Genomic DNA, 17517 nt, shown 5'->3' with positions numbered 1-17517 from the left:
AAAAAACCTGAGGGTCCTTTGGGTCCATTTCAGTTGTAAGAATTTCCATGTCAATGTTATTTAAATAGTTTAAATTGTTAATCATTGATTACTCTAAAAATTCTCCAGAGTAATTTTTTTTTTTTTGGCATGGTTCTAGGGCGTGATCTAATAGTACAAAATTGTGAGGGTGTGTCGAGGGGTCTTGATTGGAAAACTTTAAGAATTACTTCCTAGGAATAAGCGAGGTTTGTGTGTGGTAAACAAGTGAAGTCTTGGTATATATATATAAGACATTGTAGTCTAATGAGATAAAACTGTTAAATGTAGATGTCCTTTAATGTGACAGGAGTATTCATTTCACTTGTTTATTCCTTGAGGAGGGAACTTTCCCTGAGTAGTGATGCAGACTATTTAAGAAAAACACATACATGAATACTAAAAGGAGAGCCCCAATATATGTTCCAGCGCTGCTATGTTCAGCCCCTGTGAACAGCTCTGTAATTATTTTTTGCAGATACATTTTGCTCTTGTCCAATTTTAACATGACTGAATGTTGGCATTAATAATGTGGGACGATTTCATTTGCCAGAAGTGTCCAGTGGAAGGTAAATGATTCTCTGAAGTGTTTAGAGGAATAGAGATTAGATTTTTATTCAGAGAACAGGTAGGGGATATTAAAAATAACAGTCACAGGATATAAAGCTGTAGCTGAAATGTGTGATAATTTCTTGGCATATATTTTGGGAAGAATAAAGAAGAATATTAGAATATTTAAAGGGCCCCCCTCAGCCAGTTTAAGGAATGAGGGCTAGAAGGAAGGGAATATGCTAATCTAGGACTCTTGGCTTATAGATGGTCTTCCTGCAAAGTTCTAGGCTGGAAGCCACTAAATGTTGGCATTGAATTGAGGGGTCTGTGCCTGCCTTTTCATGACCTTGCACCTGTTAAGTAAGGTGAGAGAGAAGGGAAAGGAGGTGATGCAGAAAAGAAAAGGTAAAGAAGAAATGAGAACAACACGGACAAATCAGAGAGGAGAGAATAGCTTCAGGGGAAAAGAGAAGGGAGGGAGAATGAAGAGAGAAGATTGACTATGCAGGTTCTGATTATCTCAAAGCCCTGAAGCTATGAGGAGCTCTAGAGAAGAAAGGACAGCACCCCAGGCTACGGGAATGTGAAGGTGCACCCCACATTAGGGGAAAGATAAAAGGAGTATGTGTAGAACGCAGGGGAGCCATAGATCATCAGAGAGCCCAAGAGCTGGGAATGGCACTACCTATAGGGCTGTGGTACTAGAAAGTTCTATTTAATAGTTATTTTTCTTGGAAACAAATGTGGAAGGACATTAAATACGAGGACTGCTGCTTAGCTCTACTTGATAACCTGGTGCATAGGCCTGTTACAGAGAATGCCCATGACGCTCGTTTAACTGGCCTGCTCTCTTGTGCCTACAGGAGACACAAAGATAAACTACTATAGACAATTTTCTCCCATCCGGTAAGTTTTCTATCAAATTCCTGCACTCATTTAGGTCATTTCAGAACATGCTTCACAACCTTGATTTATTTTTATTTATTCACCTTTTGCTTTGTTAGGTCTATGATGAAGGTTCCTTTTAACAGTAATTCACAGAACTTAATTTGATGCATTGTTTACAGTTTCTATATTTTAACAACATGCTCTGGGGATAAGACTCCAGTAGCGGATGGATGTGCTAGAAATATTGGCTATAATTTTGAAGATACATTTTAAATGCATCCATGATATTCGACCCTGTAAAATTTTTTATTCTCACCTGGCATCAGTCATCTTCTAAGGACCTCTGTTTGTGTTTTGCTTTCTTTTGTTTTAGTGAGAAAGCCTCTTAAGGATGCCATTCTGGTCACTAGCGTTACTCTCACTGTTAATTGGGTTGTTTTTGCTTTTAAGACTTTATGATGGGCGAGCTTGAAAATAAGTATTGATTTTTGAAATAAAAAAAAGTGAATCCCAATTTTACACTATTTCCATTTCAAATACAAGATTGTAGGACATTTTTTTCTATATTTTTTGTTTTACTTCTCTGCTGCCTATTGTTGCTTCAGCCACACCTATTCGGACAATAATTTTATAGCAATGCGCTTTCATTAAACCTCTCTACAGAACTCAATTTATTTTATATAGAAATAAAACTATTAATTTATGTAAATAATGTACACATTTTGTTTTACAATAGTTATGTTATAGAATCACAATGATAATGATTTAACTGTCATTAACACTCATGTATCTGAGATACATAATAAAATGAACACACATAGAACTGGCACAAATAGATTAATGAACAAACATAACTGCTGACTCTTTGTAAGCACTGAACTTTATTTATGGAAAGTTCAAGGACATACTGAAAACTACCCAAGTAACTTCAAAGGGAATGGAAGCTGTCATTTAATAAGGTGATGTGGATAAGTGGGGGTTTTGAAGGAAGCTTCTACTCCTTTTAATTAGGGGGGGGGGTTATCTTTATATGAATAATTTCAAATCTATTCAAGCCTCCTTTTTGATTCTCAGAGTTTCCTGATAATCCTCATACATGTTCTGCTCATTTGGGGTTAAGTTTCTTCCCAGTGTTTTTAAATTTATTTGTACATGACAATGGTATCTATGTTTTCATTACATTTGTTACTTGGGCAAAATATTAGCTAAAATATTAACACTAACTTTTTGGCAGCATATTAAACTCTATTTAAAAAATCATTTCATGTGAATTTACTAGAGCTTCTCTTATCTAACTATATTATCTGAAATAATTACTCTATTGTCCTCTTTTATTTTATTATCATATATAGTTGGATTGCTGAATAATTCTATTAAGAAAATTCTAAATAGTGGTGATAAGAACTTTTTATCTGACTTATAAGAGAATATTTCTATTGTTTCATCATTAGGCATATTGGTGTTTACTGATATAAATTTTTTTTATATTGAATGATTACATTGGTTTTACTAATTTGCTAATGATTTTCCATCATAAATAAATATTTGGTTTAATCAAATGTATTTTTGACATGTATCAGATAACATAATTTTTCTTATTTTTGTCATTATTACTTATTGATACTGGTCTACAGATTTAATTTTCTGTGGTGAATATTTATGGTTTGAGAATGAGATCTGTGCCTACTTTGTAGAAATCACTTGGAAGTTTTTCTGTTTTTGCTATGCTCCATGATTAGTTTGGAAAAAATTACTCATCAAAGAACCTAGATATTTTCTTTTTTTGAGATAGTTCTTTAAGAGCACTGAAATTTTTCGGTGGATATTCATCTAATTAGATTACCATTGCTTTGTGAGTCAGCATTAGACATGTATGTTTTACTAGAAAATTAATTTATTTAGGTTTAACTTTGATTATGGTATGGATTTATTTATATATCAATATGTATTCTCCACCTTTGCATTATATCTTTTTATTTCTAATTTTATGTTTGTATCACTCTTTACTTTTTTTGTAATTCATTTAGAGTTAGCAATTTATTTTATTTGCTTTCTAAAAGATTTTATTTAACGATTTTACTTAATTTATTGTAGTTGTTTTATCTTTATTGTTGAAAGTATTACAAATGTCCACTTTGTATTACCCATTGGTCCTCTCCACCCTGCACCCCACCCTCCATCCCTTCACCACGCTATTGTCTGTGTCCCTGGGTTATGACGTATGCATATAAGTTCTTTGATTAATCTCTCCCCACCCACCCACCCACCCTTGCCTTTGCTCTGAGATTTGTCAGTTTGTTCCATGCTTCTAAGTTTCTGGATCTATGAGTAAGATGATACTTGTCTTTCTCTGTCTTATTTTACTTAGCATAAAACTCTTTTCATGATGTTGAGCATCTTACAATCAGTATCCTGAACCCTGTATCTGATAGATTGTTTATCTCCATTTCATTTAGCTCTTTTTTCTGGAGAATTCTTTTGTTCTTTCATTTGGGGCTTGTTTTTTGTCTCCCCATTCTGGCTGCCTGTTTGGATTTGTTTCTATGTGTTAGGTAGACCTGCTAGGACTCCCAGTCTTTTGGATGGGCTCTGGTGCAGACCGATGTCAGACACCGTTTGTGGCTGGCCTTGAGTACCCTGTTTGAAGCTTTCTGCACTCCACAGCATATGGTTCCCTCTGCTAGCGCTGGGTGCATTTGAAAAGGACCCAGATGCCCACCAAGATCTGCTTTCCAAGCCCTAGGTCCAGAAGCAAATCAGGCAAAAACTCAAAGCACCCAGAGGCTGCTTGATCTTCAGTCTCTTAACAAGACTCAGGCTGTAGAAACTCTACAAGGTGGGACAGCTGATTGTTATTCGATTAGTCTCTTAATAAGCCTCAGGCTGTAGAAACTCCACAGGGTGGGGTGATAGGTTTTCAATGGGTGGGGCAAAGTCTTCCCTCCCTGGCCAAAGCTGCTGGATGGTAAAAGTCTGCCTGAGAAAGATGTCTTCTGCTGCTCTGCCCTCCCTCGGCTGGAGCCCAAGGTGAGTGGCTGCACACGAAACTTTGTGTTTTGGCTTTTTATGAGGGGCCTGCATTTCCAGCCGCCTCTCCCTGGCAGACAGAAACCCTTCTGCTTTTCACAGCCAGACGTTATGTGGCACCTTTCTCAGTTCTGTGCTCTTGGCTGGGAAGCCCAGCCTGGGGTTTAGGCCCCAGAGTCCTCAGTGGGACCCCCACAGCCGAGATCTCCCTCGGCCCTTCAGCTGCTGCCTGTGGGAGCCCATCTGCACTTCCTACCAGTCTCTGTGCAGTCTCCCCTTTTCCTCCTTGGTTATGAGGGTGCTCTCCAGCTCCTCTGCAGTTGTTTTTCAGGATGTTTTTTCTATATTTTAGTTGTAATTCCAGTTTGGTCCCAGGAGAGTGTCAGTGTGGCTTCCACTTAATCTGTCACTATCTTGGAATCCAATTTAACAATATTAATTTTTCATGCTCAACTTTATTAATCTTAAATAATTCACATTAATTTCAACAAGTTGCTGTTAAATTTTACCGGTTTGTTTGTTTTAACTAAAATTTAGATAGATGTTAATTTTAGTAATTTTTTCTCAGTTGTTAGTAGATGTTTATGTTTTATTATTTCCTATTGTGATACTTCTAATGATGCTCCCAAACTTTGATTCAGATCATTTTAAAACTAATTTCCTTTCTTTCATCTTACATATCCAAAAATTGATTTTTAACTGAGTGCATCATTTATGGTTTTATTTATTTTCAGTTTTATTGCATTTTTAGTTAGAGGCTTGTACTTATTCTGAGATTTGGAATTAATGTATACTTACAACCAATTTAATAATCAATATAGTTGGCTATATTTGGTCTCTTCAGAGCACTGTACTTTTGTTTTCTTGGTGAACAGTTCCAGGTGTATAATTTCAATTTTCCTTATCTTATTGGTTTGATCTCATGTGAAGGGGGAAAGCTTCACAGTAGTACATTGTTTCCTTCATTTTTTTCCTTAACCAAGCCTATAATTTCATTTTTGACATATTTCTGTTTTTCACTCCACACTCAGTCATTTATTAGCTCTGGTTAGTTCTTGCCACAATTATTTTCTTGGATTATCTCATATCAGTTTCAGTATTGGTGTTTGTATTTTCTGTTTTTTTTTCAAGTTGATGCATCTGTTTCTAGACTCTTTCTTTTTCCCATACTCCATACTTGCCAAATAAATTCTTTAAAAATATAATTCAGTCATTCCATTTATAAAAACTATTAAAAGTGTGTAGGAATAAATAAATCTAAATTCATGGAAAATATTTCTACTGTTAGTTAATATTCTTTAATTTTAAATTATAAGTTAATGTTAAATAATCCATAAAGTTAAGCACTTTAATTTGCTACATTTTCATGGATTAAGAAGTTTATCAAAGCAAAATGTAAAATTTTAATTAATTGATTCATTGTGTTTCTTCAAATATATTTATCATGAGGAAGCCTTATGGCTTATAGTGTTGGTATACCAATGGTAGAGGAGCTAATACATTTTGGGTAAAAAATTTAGTAGTGATGTGATTTATAACACTAAAAATGAAAAAATGATGATATGATACTAGCCAAATCCACCTGATCTGTAGAGTGCAATGTGGATAATTACATAACATTTTAAAAAAATAGAAAAAATGGTTTGTAAATTTTTAATTTTTCATTGTGATTATTGTAAGTCCTCCCCCCTTGTCTGTTGTATTTTTGGTCAGGTGACTCCCTTCAACCTTGAATTATAATCACATTGAGAGAGACAAGTGAATAGAAAGATGATGACTATTTTGTTTCCTTGAAATTAAGGTGTCTAAACTCTTAACACATTGTTAATGCAGAAATCCACTCCCAGATACTTACCTCTTTCTAGCTAGAAACTGACCAAACAGCACAGCAATTTGAAAGACTAGAAAGCAAAGAGATTACATGAGACTGGCTTTATGTTTTTTGAAAGTGAATCAGTTTTCCTGTCTCAGAATATACTTTATATAATAAAATCCTCTTATTTGTACCATTCCCTGCCTCATAGCAGCAATATTTTCCAGTTGTACCCAAAAGAATAATTATTTTCTTTTTCTCTTTTTTTTGTGTGTGAAATGCTCTTTTTATTTATTTTTTTATGATAAGCTACTCTCATGGCCATTGGCAGATAATGTAAACGTAGTAAAATTCCATCAAAAGTCAGTACTCAATTAAAAATGAAGCTTCTGCAAACTCTATTTGTGTCTACATTCTACTTTATATACAGACTAAGAATTGTGATTCATATTTTTACACTAAATATAAAATTGAAAACCAGTAAAAGGCAAAGACAGAAGGCAGAAATGATGAGTTTGAATGTAAAAATAAGTATTTTTACCTAAGGGAAGCCATCTTATTTCTTGCCTGAGGGACTGGAATGCACTGTAACATAATGTAATCTTTAAAACATAATGATACACAGGCAACTGTGAATACAGTGCACACAATCCGACATTGACAAACTGTCCGAGGGGTGATGGAATATATATGGGACTGACAAGCTTTCCAATTGCACTGAGGTTTAGGTATTTTAAAAACCAAACTGCTGAAACCATTTTAATGCAAGTGCCTGTGCGAGACTTCCAAAGCCCATTTTATAAAAACATCTGAGAACACAATATTGCATTGTGTTGTTATATAAAGTTACCAAAATAGGTCTAACTTGAACCCAACCTTATAAAAAAAAAAATCACTATTTGAAAAGAGAACAGAGATGTTAATTTAGGAAAGAAAATGACAGCTACATCTTCTCATGCACTGAGAAAAAAGCAGCTATCGGGCAAGAATTTCACATTTCTGCAGCCCCCCCCCCCCCCCCGTTTACCTGGGGAACCCTGTGCCACAGGCTTCTCTCTCTCTCGGTTCTGTACCTTTCCCTGCCCCTCGCAGGGCCTGTGCCCTGGCCTCTGCCTGACCTCGGTGCCCTCGCCGGCGCCTGGCTAATTCCTAATCCAGTTAGTTATCATTCCTTGTTCTCCCTCCCTCTCTGCTGGCTACTTTTCATCAAAAATTAAGCATTTTTCCTATTCTCTTTAATGCCTTAGTCTCAAATAAAAATTGTTTTCCTCACTCCAGGTTTTGTGCCATATTTTATTCATGCTACTATAACTGTGCTTTTCCCCCAGCCCCACTTCTAACATCACAGGAATTATCAGGGTTTCCTGTGTTTGAAAAATATACTTTTAGAATATGAAAATATCTAATGATTCTACTGAAATCTATACTCACAAGCCTAGGAGAGAAAAATATTTTAAATTATTAATAGTCATAAATTATATCTTAATAGTATATAATATTTAATTTTTAAATCACCCCAAATAAAAGTGTGTGTGTGTATATCGCAATAAAATTAATAGTACCTACCACATTAAAAAATTATTTTTAATGAGAGAGGGAATTTCAGGTTTGGCTAAATAGAAAAGATGTATTTCTGGAAGGGAAAACTAAAAGTTATAAAATGTCACTTCTCCTTAATTAAATTCACGGCTTTATTACACACAAAATTAATATTCAAACAGATCTATCCTTGAACTTTTCAAAAACTTCCAAAGGTTTATCTTTAAGAAGAAAGTAACTGAGAACTTAAAAAGTGTATTCAGGAAGCCCTAGCTGGTGGCTCAGTGGTTAGAGCATCGGCCCCAGACACCAAAGAGCCTCGGGTTTGATTCCCGGTCACGGGCACACACCTGGGTGGCAGGTTCAATCCCCACCCAGCTGGGGGACGGGGTAGCAGGTGACCAGTCGATGTGTCTCTCACACTGATGTTTCCCCCACACACTCTAAAAATCAATGGAAAAAATATCCTCAGTTGAGGATTAACAAAGAAAAGTATATTCGGGAATATAATTGGAGAAAAAAAGCCTTACCTCGTATTACAAAATACAAATTATACTTTAGAGTCAAAATAATGCAATGCGATCATCAGAAATGGATAAATTGATCAATAGACTAGAGTCACAAAATGAAAAATTTATTTTATTTTTAAATAATGAGGCTTTCATTAAATACAAATGAAGCATTCTGAAAAAGTAATAGGTCAATTAATTCCTAAAAATTCAGTTCCCTTTGTTGGGGGGTAGGGAATAAGAAACGTGTGTGCTCCCAGCAAAGTTCTCAGTAATTCCAGGGTTCTATTTCGACACATTCCCTTGAGACGCCTCAGGATCAGCCTCAAAGTTCACCCTTTCTCCCAACAAAGAGGCTTTTTCTCTGATGCTCCTATCAGAAGGGTTCACCATAATCCTTCAAGCCCCCCAAACCAGAAAACATTTTTGTGATGGGTGATTATAATTTTCCTATATAGATATCATTTACATTAAAAATATTCTTTATATATCTAACAATAAAAATTCTGCATGTATAATACTATTCAAAGGGTGAGATCATCAAAATGTTTTGATTGAGAGCAGAATAAATATTTTCTGATTATATTTAAAGATACTTACATTACTCCCTGTACACTATGTAGTAGATGTAAAACTTTCCACAGAAATTCATAAAGGTGCTATTTTCTGGGACAATTTCTCCTGACAATATAAGAGTTGATGATATTATACTACTTTATTCCCTATTGAAGAATTTTCTCCCATAAATCTGCTTGCATTCAACCTATTTTATGAAGCCGTGCTTCAATTAATGTAATTCATACGAAAACAGACATTACCATCATTTGTGAAAAATTTCATATATGTATATCTTATTTCTTAAATCAGATTATAACAGGCTATTTCAATATTACCACTCTGTCTCTTACATAGGTCACAGATGCAGATTTTTAGAAATTCTTTGTTTTGGAAGTAAAACAATATTAAGAATATTGAATGCTTATTATGTGTTAGACTGACATATTTGTGGTCACTTAAATTTCTCAACAATTCTACAAAATAAGTTTTTTTCATATCTATATAAAATAATTTATTTAATGTAATTTGTCTAGAATTTGAATGACTTTAAATTTAAAGGTTTTTCCCTAATATAACTTTATTTCTGTTTTAGAAAGGGATAAAGGATAGTAAAAGAGATCACTTTGCTATGCCATTCATAATGGTACTAAACATATAACTGAGATTAAAATATCTGTCATTCTTCAAATATGCATGTTGAAATATGAGAAAGAAGTTGTTGCCAATACTTTAATCCAAAAAATAAAAATATGTAGTGCATGTAAAGAATATACGTTAGATCATGGCAACTGTGGCATTGACTTCTGAAAATGACAGTTTAGTATTTGAAATAAAACGTGCTAGAAGTTTCTGCAGTGGATATCCATGGTGATGATGAATTTGTATGAACATAATTAAACAGTGTTGCAAATTAATTCTGAATGTAATTAAACTATTATGGAGTTGTTACCATTATGGAGTTACTATCATTTTGGTGTAGCAGAATTTGGTAATTTTGATTTTGAAGAGAGATACACCTTGAGAAAATGAAAGTAATGCTAATATTTTTGCTATTGGATAGTAACTATTTGGCTACCTTACCATGACTAAAATTTTAGGAAGACTGATACTTCATAGATAGCAGAAATGTTTTGTGAGATTCCCCCCCCTAGTCAAAATTAACTGGGAAAAGAAGAAATGTAGAAGCAAATAATAAAGAGCAAAGAAGAATTTGGGAATACAGGAGGGAACTTAAGTATGTACTTTGTTTTAGACAGTACTGCTACTTTATATATGTATCTTCCATTTGATACAAAGAACAATGTTATATTGGTATTTATAGCCATGAAACATAAAACAAATACAAAGCATAAACTTCATTTGTATTATACTCTGCTACATCCATTAACAGGGTATATGTTTCCCTTTATTTTGGTCTTCTTTATTTTTTACTGGCAACATTTTTTAGCATATGGTTCTTTCACATATTTTATCAGGATTATCTCTCAGCATAAATTTTTCATAGAAGCCATTTATCATGTTTAGAATGTTTCCTTCAACCCCTAATTTTTTGAGAGATTTTTGCTTTTATAAATTAGGAATGGATGCTGAATTTGTTGTGCATTTTTCTGTTTCTACCAGGATTATCATACATTTTTCCTGTTTATTTTGTTACTATAATAAATCACATTTAGTAATTTACAAATGTTAAAATAGCCTGGAAAGTATTTGACCACTGTTTCTTCAAGTAATCTTTTTTCTTCATCTTTTTCTCCAATCACTTGGGGAATCTAATTATACGGGTTCGACTCATTGAAGTTTCCCTAAAATTCACTGGTGCTCTGTACTTTTTGCAATTGTCTTTTCTCTGTGATTTTGTTTTGCATGGTTTCTGTGGTTGCACCTTCATGTTCTGCCATGTCTAATCTGCTGTTAATCTGTCTCGTGGGTATTTTTCTCTTTTGCTCTCTCTTTCTCTAATCTCACACATTATAGCTTCCATCTCTAGAAGGTTAATTTAGGTCTTTTTTATCTTTATATTACAGCTTAACTTTTTAAATATATGGAATACAGGTATCAATGTTTTTGTTTATTTGTTTTTATGTCCCTGTATGCTAATTCTAGCATCTATGTCAATTTTAGTTTGATTTTGATTAATTTATCTCTTCATTATGATAATTACATCTTGATAATTTATTGTTGGATGCCAGACATTATAAAATTTATTTTTTTGAACAATGAATAATTTCATATGCCTACAAATAGTTTTGAACATTCTTTTCAGGTACAATTAAGCTACTTGGAAACAGTTTGATCCTTTTAGGTCTTGATTTTAAGATTTTTTTATGTGCTATCAAAGAGCTTTTCAGTCTAGTCTTGCCTCCTCCTGATACTAAAACTTCATTAACATTTTCCCACTGCCTCATGTATCATGAGGTTTCCCAGTCTGGCTGGTGGAACAGCCACAATTTCCACTTAGCGTTAGCACTGAGCCCTGATATTTTTGTACCTTTTGGCTCTTTCCTCTGTCTTGGGTAGTTTTTTCACGTGTTCACTGGTCATTACTCACCTGAATACCTGAGAGAGACTCACCAAAGCCCTTCAAAGATCACTCTCCGTGCAGTGATTTCGCTCTCCACTCTTCCGTCCTGCCAACTCCTGACTTCTAGACGCTCACTTACATCCTCAAGTTATACAGACCCCTGTGCTCTGCCAGGATCCTCCTTTCCTGAGCCATGACGTGGAATATCTCACACCGAAGAACGTTCCAGCCACCACAAGGCTCACCTAATTTGTTTCCCTTTGTTGTATGATATCTATTGTCTTACAAATAATGTTTTCCTGTCATTTGCCCAGTTTTGGGTGTTTCAGGCAGAACGGTTAATCTAGTTATTACATGTTGGCTGGAAGTGAAGGTCTCCAGGTTGCCCTTTGTTACCAATTTTATTTTCTGACCCCTTCCTTTCTCACAGATCTACATACGCTGAGACGCACCACTCCCACCAGGTTCAGGACTTCACTCTATCCAGACAGAATATCAGTGTTCTTCTTGAGAAAGGTAAAATAATTTTTAAATTTCCCATAAACTTACCATGCCCTTAATGTCGCTTACCTGCACATTTCTTTTATTCCCAAGGCACTTCAAACTCAAATAACTTTATATGATATACTTCCTTTTTCCTGGCCCTACTCCTCTGAGGAGAGGCCAGAGTTTCTTCCGCAGACATTTTCTATGCTATTGTTATGCTCTAATATCTTCATAAAATATATCAGAAATAACTTATTTATGTGCTTTATTTTGTGCATATTATCATATCCACTACGGTTACCCTACCCTGAGAATGTAATTTCCTTAAATGAAAGAATTTAATCAATCTTGTTTACTCCTGTATCACAAGAGTCTGAAAATTGCTTAAAGTGCATTAGACATTCAATAAATATTTGTTGACTAATGGGCAAATGCTAATCAAACTTTTAATTGTAAATATCAGCATTTTAATGAGTTATTAAAAATAAAATTGTACATAATATCAACAGGCAATGTTTATAAAAAGATGTAACAAAATGCATAAAAGAATCTAAAATAAAGATATAATTTTATTTAAAGTGTGTGGAAAAATAATGAAGATAATAGATTGTAACTATGTGTTTGGAAGAAAATGTAAGGAAAATGAGATATACAAAATGATGGATGGCCTCATTTAAAAAGGATTTTCATAAGTCAGCTAATAAGCACTAAATATGCTCTGTGAATGAAGGGGCAGATTTTTAAAATGATAAGAAAAGTTAATGAGGTAAAGCAAAACCAAAACGCACATCCTGGCAATAGAAAAACAGAGTTCTAAGGCAACATTCCAAGGCAGTAGGGTCAGGAAAGCACACTAAAAAAATAAAGCAACAAACAAATAAAAACCATTGGAAAATAGTTTAGATGCACCCTTCCAATATTAATGCGTATAAGCGTTTATGCTAATGCGACAGTGTCTAAGGGATATTTAATGGTCATGTGTGTTCTCCTAAAATATGGATCTTATTGTGGAAATTGATATTAATCTAAATTCTCTTCTTCCCCTATGTCAACGAATAAAGAAGAATAGCAACTGTCATGCAGTTTTCAAAAAATATTCCATAAACCAAAATAAGAATAAATGATAAATAGGGTATATGTCCAGTAGGACTCTGCTGATAATTCATTTTCCACACACCTCTAGGTGCTACGGTGGTTTTTAATAGATTCTCCAGTGCATGTTCTGTCATGTGTTTTGGACTAAAAGCTGACACAAAGGAAAAATGCTGGGGGGGAAAGCAGGGCGGCTCAGCCCTGGGTGAACGATCTGAGGAATGATGGAATTGTTTTTCTTTCTGGGATGGAAACAAGTTTTGTTTGTACTGTTGTTCCCCATTTTTATTGTCATAAGTAACGCTTGCATTTTCGGTGAAAGAGCTTGTCTCATTCTGACAAATACCCATTGAAAGTATATAGGAAAGCAGAGGAGATGTAGTAATTTTTTAGAGGGGAAAAAAGAAAAATGCAATGAAAATGACTTATGTTCCTTCCGCCCTGAGAGTATTATTCAAACCATTTGGTTCTGCTGGAAACCCACGGTCTTTATAAATCTTTCCTGTTATAAGGGACTCCTCTTACCTTGCTTAACAGAGTTGTTAGGTTCTCGCTGCTTCATGGTCCTTCGAGGTGAGAATTATGGTGGAGTTGGTGGAGTTTATACCAGTGCTTCTGCTGTTCTGTGTCAGGTGAGGGCAATGTCTGTTTCTACGCTCTGGTCAGTGCCCCTGGTTTTCTTTCTTTGTCCTGTTCTTGGGCTCCTCACTGTCCCCGTTAAAAACTGTCATTTGACTGATACTCTCATTCTAAATGACTGCCAGATACTGTGAAATATTGGGAGAAAATGACTGTAATGCTACAAAAGGGGAGAAAGAAAAGATGGGAAAGGGGTAGAGAAAAGATGGCAGGATTGCAGGAGAGAATTAGATATGCAGACGGGGAGAAGAGAATATTCAGAGATATTAGCAGGGTAAAGAGAAGACAAAGAAATAAAATAATGGAAAACTTAACAAGGAGGGGTCAGGGCCAGGAAAAATAAGGTATATGATGTAAAATTATTTAAGTTGTGAGGTAAATTGGGAATAAAGGAAATTCTCAAGTAAGTGGTGTAAGGTGATGAAAAGGCTATGGGAAATTCAGAAATAATTTTCCCTTTCACAAGAAGGACATGGATTCTGCTGTCTGGTTTACCTGAAGGAAATAGTTGTCTATTTTCTAAGGAAAGTTGGACATATTAAGTTTAGTTATTTTCAGAGAACTTTCCCTGACAAACAGTTTAATGTTGTCAAGTTGTCAAGAATAACTGTATGCTCACTCCTCTATTCATTTGTCTGTTCACTCAGTGAATTGGTACTATTTATGTATGATGTATTGGGCACCCAGAAAACATGAGACTAGGAAGAGAAATATATTCCCCGGCAAGCTGGTGATGATGGTACATCAGACTGGGAGGGAGCAGTGCTGGCGAGGACAAGAGAGATGATTTTGGATGTGTATATATATACATATATATATATATATATATATATTTTAAATATATCTTTATTGATTTCAGAGAGAGGAAAGAGAGGGAGAGAGAGACAGAAACATCAATGATGAGAGAGTCATTGATCGAGCCCGCAACCCGGGCATGTGCCCTGACCGGGACTCGAACCCCAATCGCCTGGATCCTAGGCCGACACTCAGCCACGCCCGGCCGGGCCAGGCTTTCTTTTTTAAACATCCTGTAATTTGTCACTTTACTGAGGGATTCTGTATTCCGTCTTAAGAGTTACAGATTTCACTCTTCATTTGGTTTAATAAAACCCATTTCCTGGGACTAAAGAAGGACATCTTGTTGAGACACCAACAATTCTGAGTCATCGATTTGAATATCACTGAATTTCCCAGAGCTTTTTTGCATGAGCAGTAAGCCAGCTCTTCTCCATATTTCATGTTTATAATTAGCTATCGCAAATGGTTTTTGAGGTAGGTAAGGTCTATATTATAAATTCATGAAGCCGTAAGTTAATTTTAATGCAACATTTGATTGACCTTAATTGCCAGAATATGAAAAAATTCTAACCATTATTTTTCTGGTAAGTTATAAAAATTCCTATCAACTTCTACTCTTATCATGAACTTAAATAAGAGCCCCTTTTAACAGACTAAGCTATTAACTCTTTGAGTAAGATGATCATCCATTCTTAGCTTTATATAGTATTGTCCTCTCAGGGTATCGTACTATTTTCCACACTGTAGCATTCGAAGAAAATTTTGTTAAGTTGTGAGGATTTTAGTAAAAATTAAAGTACATCTATTTTGCTTTAAAAATATGCTTAAATTTAACTGTGAGTTTTAAAGTGTGAGGGAAAAGTATAGATGTAGTTATACAAATATATATTCAATTATATATGCAAAGAGAATAACCTATTTACCTACACAGAATCCCACTGTAAAAAATTATTACTGTTTAACTAATATTTATACTGTAAAGTCTAATTACTGAAGAAATGCTATTAATGACATTAACACTACTTATGGTAAAACATTACTCATCTTGTTTGATGAAAGTACAGAGTGTTTGACAGTCTCCAGAGTGTCATCCAATTACAATCATCACTGAAATCCGACAGATATTATCTATGTTACAAGAAGATACAGCTCTTACTTACTGACACATTCTTTATACCTTGAACAGAAACGTAAGAGGGAAGACAGTGTCTTAGGTGTCTATGACAAAAGGCAATCATTTTAGAGTTGGATCAGCAGCATTTTTTCCCAAAATAATGCATTCTCTTCTAAGTTAAGAAAAAAGTCATTTGGGTTTCTCCTACATTATAAATTGTTTTCCTATGAAAAAAATTAATACCAAAAATGTTCCCTAAATTCATTGAAGTAGAAATCCTGGAGAAATTCGGAGCACATGAATTATTTTCTAAATAGCCAGATAAATAATAATGTTAATTCCTGGAAAAAAATTGAGATTTTTAGCATTAATTTATATTTAATTTAACCTATAATTTTTCTTCTGTTGATAAGCCCGGATAAAAAACTTATATAAAAAATACCCCAGTAAGAAGAAAGATATTTTTTATATATAATTGACAAATACAATTGTAAGATATTTAAAGTGTACATCATGATGATTTGATACTTGTATATATTGCCGGAGAATTCCTCGCATCTAGTTAATTAAAATATCCATTACCATGAATTTTCATTTTTTTGGTGAGGACACTTTTCTAATCTTAGCATATTTCAATTATAAACCTTTTTATCAATTGTAGTCACCACATTATACATTAGATCCTCAGACCTTATCTTACCGCTGATCATTTATACAAGTCACATTTAATAAGCATGCTTTCTACAACATTGAAGCAGTGAGTTCCTAGGCCTGGGATAATTTCCATAGGTCAGCTTTATTCTAGATTGCCCTGATTTGCTTTAATTTGGTGCATTCTTTGTAAGGACCTGTGTGTCCCTGACACTGCTTTATGTACTGTGTGTTTGAACATAAAAAAAAGAAGTCATAAACCCTACTACTAGATGCAGACACAAATAACTGGTTACTAATGCTATAGACCAGGGTAGGCAAACATTTTTTTTAAAGTCCAGATAAAAATAGTTCAGAGTTTTGAGCCATATTTCATTTGTTACAATGATTCCACCCCACAGTTTTAGTTTAAATCAGTCATACACAACACATAAATAAACAAATGTGGATGTGCTCAGATAGCACTTTACTTATGGACACTAAAATTTGAATGTCATATAATTTTTATGAGTAACAAATATCAAACTCCTTTTTATTCATTTTCAACTATTTAAAATGTAAAAGTTATTCTCCGCTTGCCAGCTACAGGTAGGACTGGATTTGATTCTCAAACTGTCATTTGCTGACAATATAGACAAAAATGCTATAGAGATATAAAAACAATTTAGGTAATTCAACATGCACGTTAGGTGATAATATAAAATGCAGAAAAATTACTGACAGAGTTAGAGGTGGATTCTTGGAGAAAGTAAGACAATTTGGCACTTAAAGTAAGTCTAATATTAGGAATAGAGGGCAAGGTATGTAGAAGGCGAGAGAAAATTCTTAGGTTACAGTTCAGAAGCAGAACTGAATGAAGTGTGTCTTGGTAGATGGAACTTATTACTGATTTGGACTTTTTCAGTGCTCAATAATGACCTCTCAGTTGTCATTCTACAAATTTCTAATTTTTATTAGCTTAGGTTGAGTGATTAAAAAAACTTAGTTTACTAATTTAACATAAAATAAAATGTTTCCAATGTATGATAGAAATCTATTCAGTATTCCGAAACATCTAACTTTAATATTCATATTAAGCATAAACATTTTTAGTTTATTTATGGAAACCTTTGCAGAAAGTTCTCTGTCTTCTCCATGATTTAATCCCATCAATCTTTTTTGCTTTCTGTTTTCTGCCTCTAAAATAAAAGAAAAATCTTTTAAATCAAGCATGCAAGTAACCAGTATGAAAGTACCACCTCTTTTGAGGTGGGATTCTAGGACAAACTATTCCCACTTGGCACTGGCTTAAAAGATACTACATTTCTATCAT

The 17517-nt window shown here is 34.3% G+C and overlaps 1 long non-coding RNA gene across 1 annotated transcript in view; it reads left to right on the top strand.

Annotated features, from left to right (window-relative positions):
• The window catches only part of LOC107524255 (uncharacterized), an 82659-nt gene that overhangs the window by 23288 nt on the left and 41854 nt on the right, over positions 1-17517 (top strand). The window contains exon 2 of the long non-coding RNA XR_001601947.2: positions 11856-11941. This is a non-coding gene — a long non-coding RNA (uncharacterized LOC107524255). The remainder of the gene's footprint in view (positions 1-11855; positions 11942-17517) is intronic.

Source organism: Miniopterus natalensis, chromosome 1 (genome assembly GCF_054644295.1).
Source record: "Miniopterus natalensis isolate mMinNat1 chromosome 1, mMinNat1.hap1, whole genome shotgun sequence".
NCBI lineage: Eukaryota > Metazoa > Chordata > Mammalia > Chiroptera > Miniopteridae > Miniopterus > Miniopterus natalensis.
The sequence above is the reverse complement of the archived record's forward strand: the minus strand, read 5'-3'. Positions and strand labels throughout refer to the sequence as shown.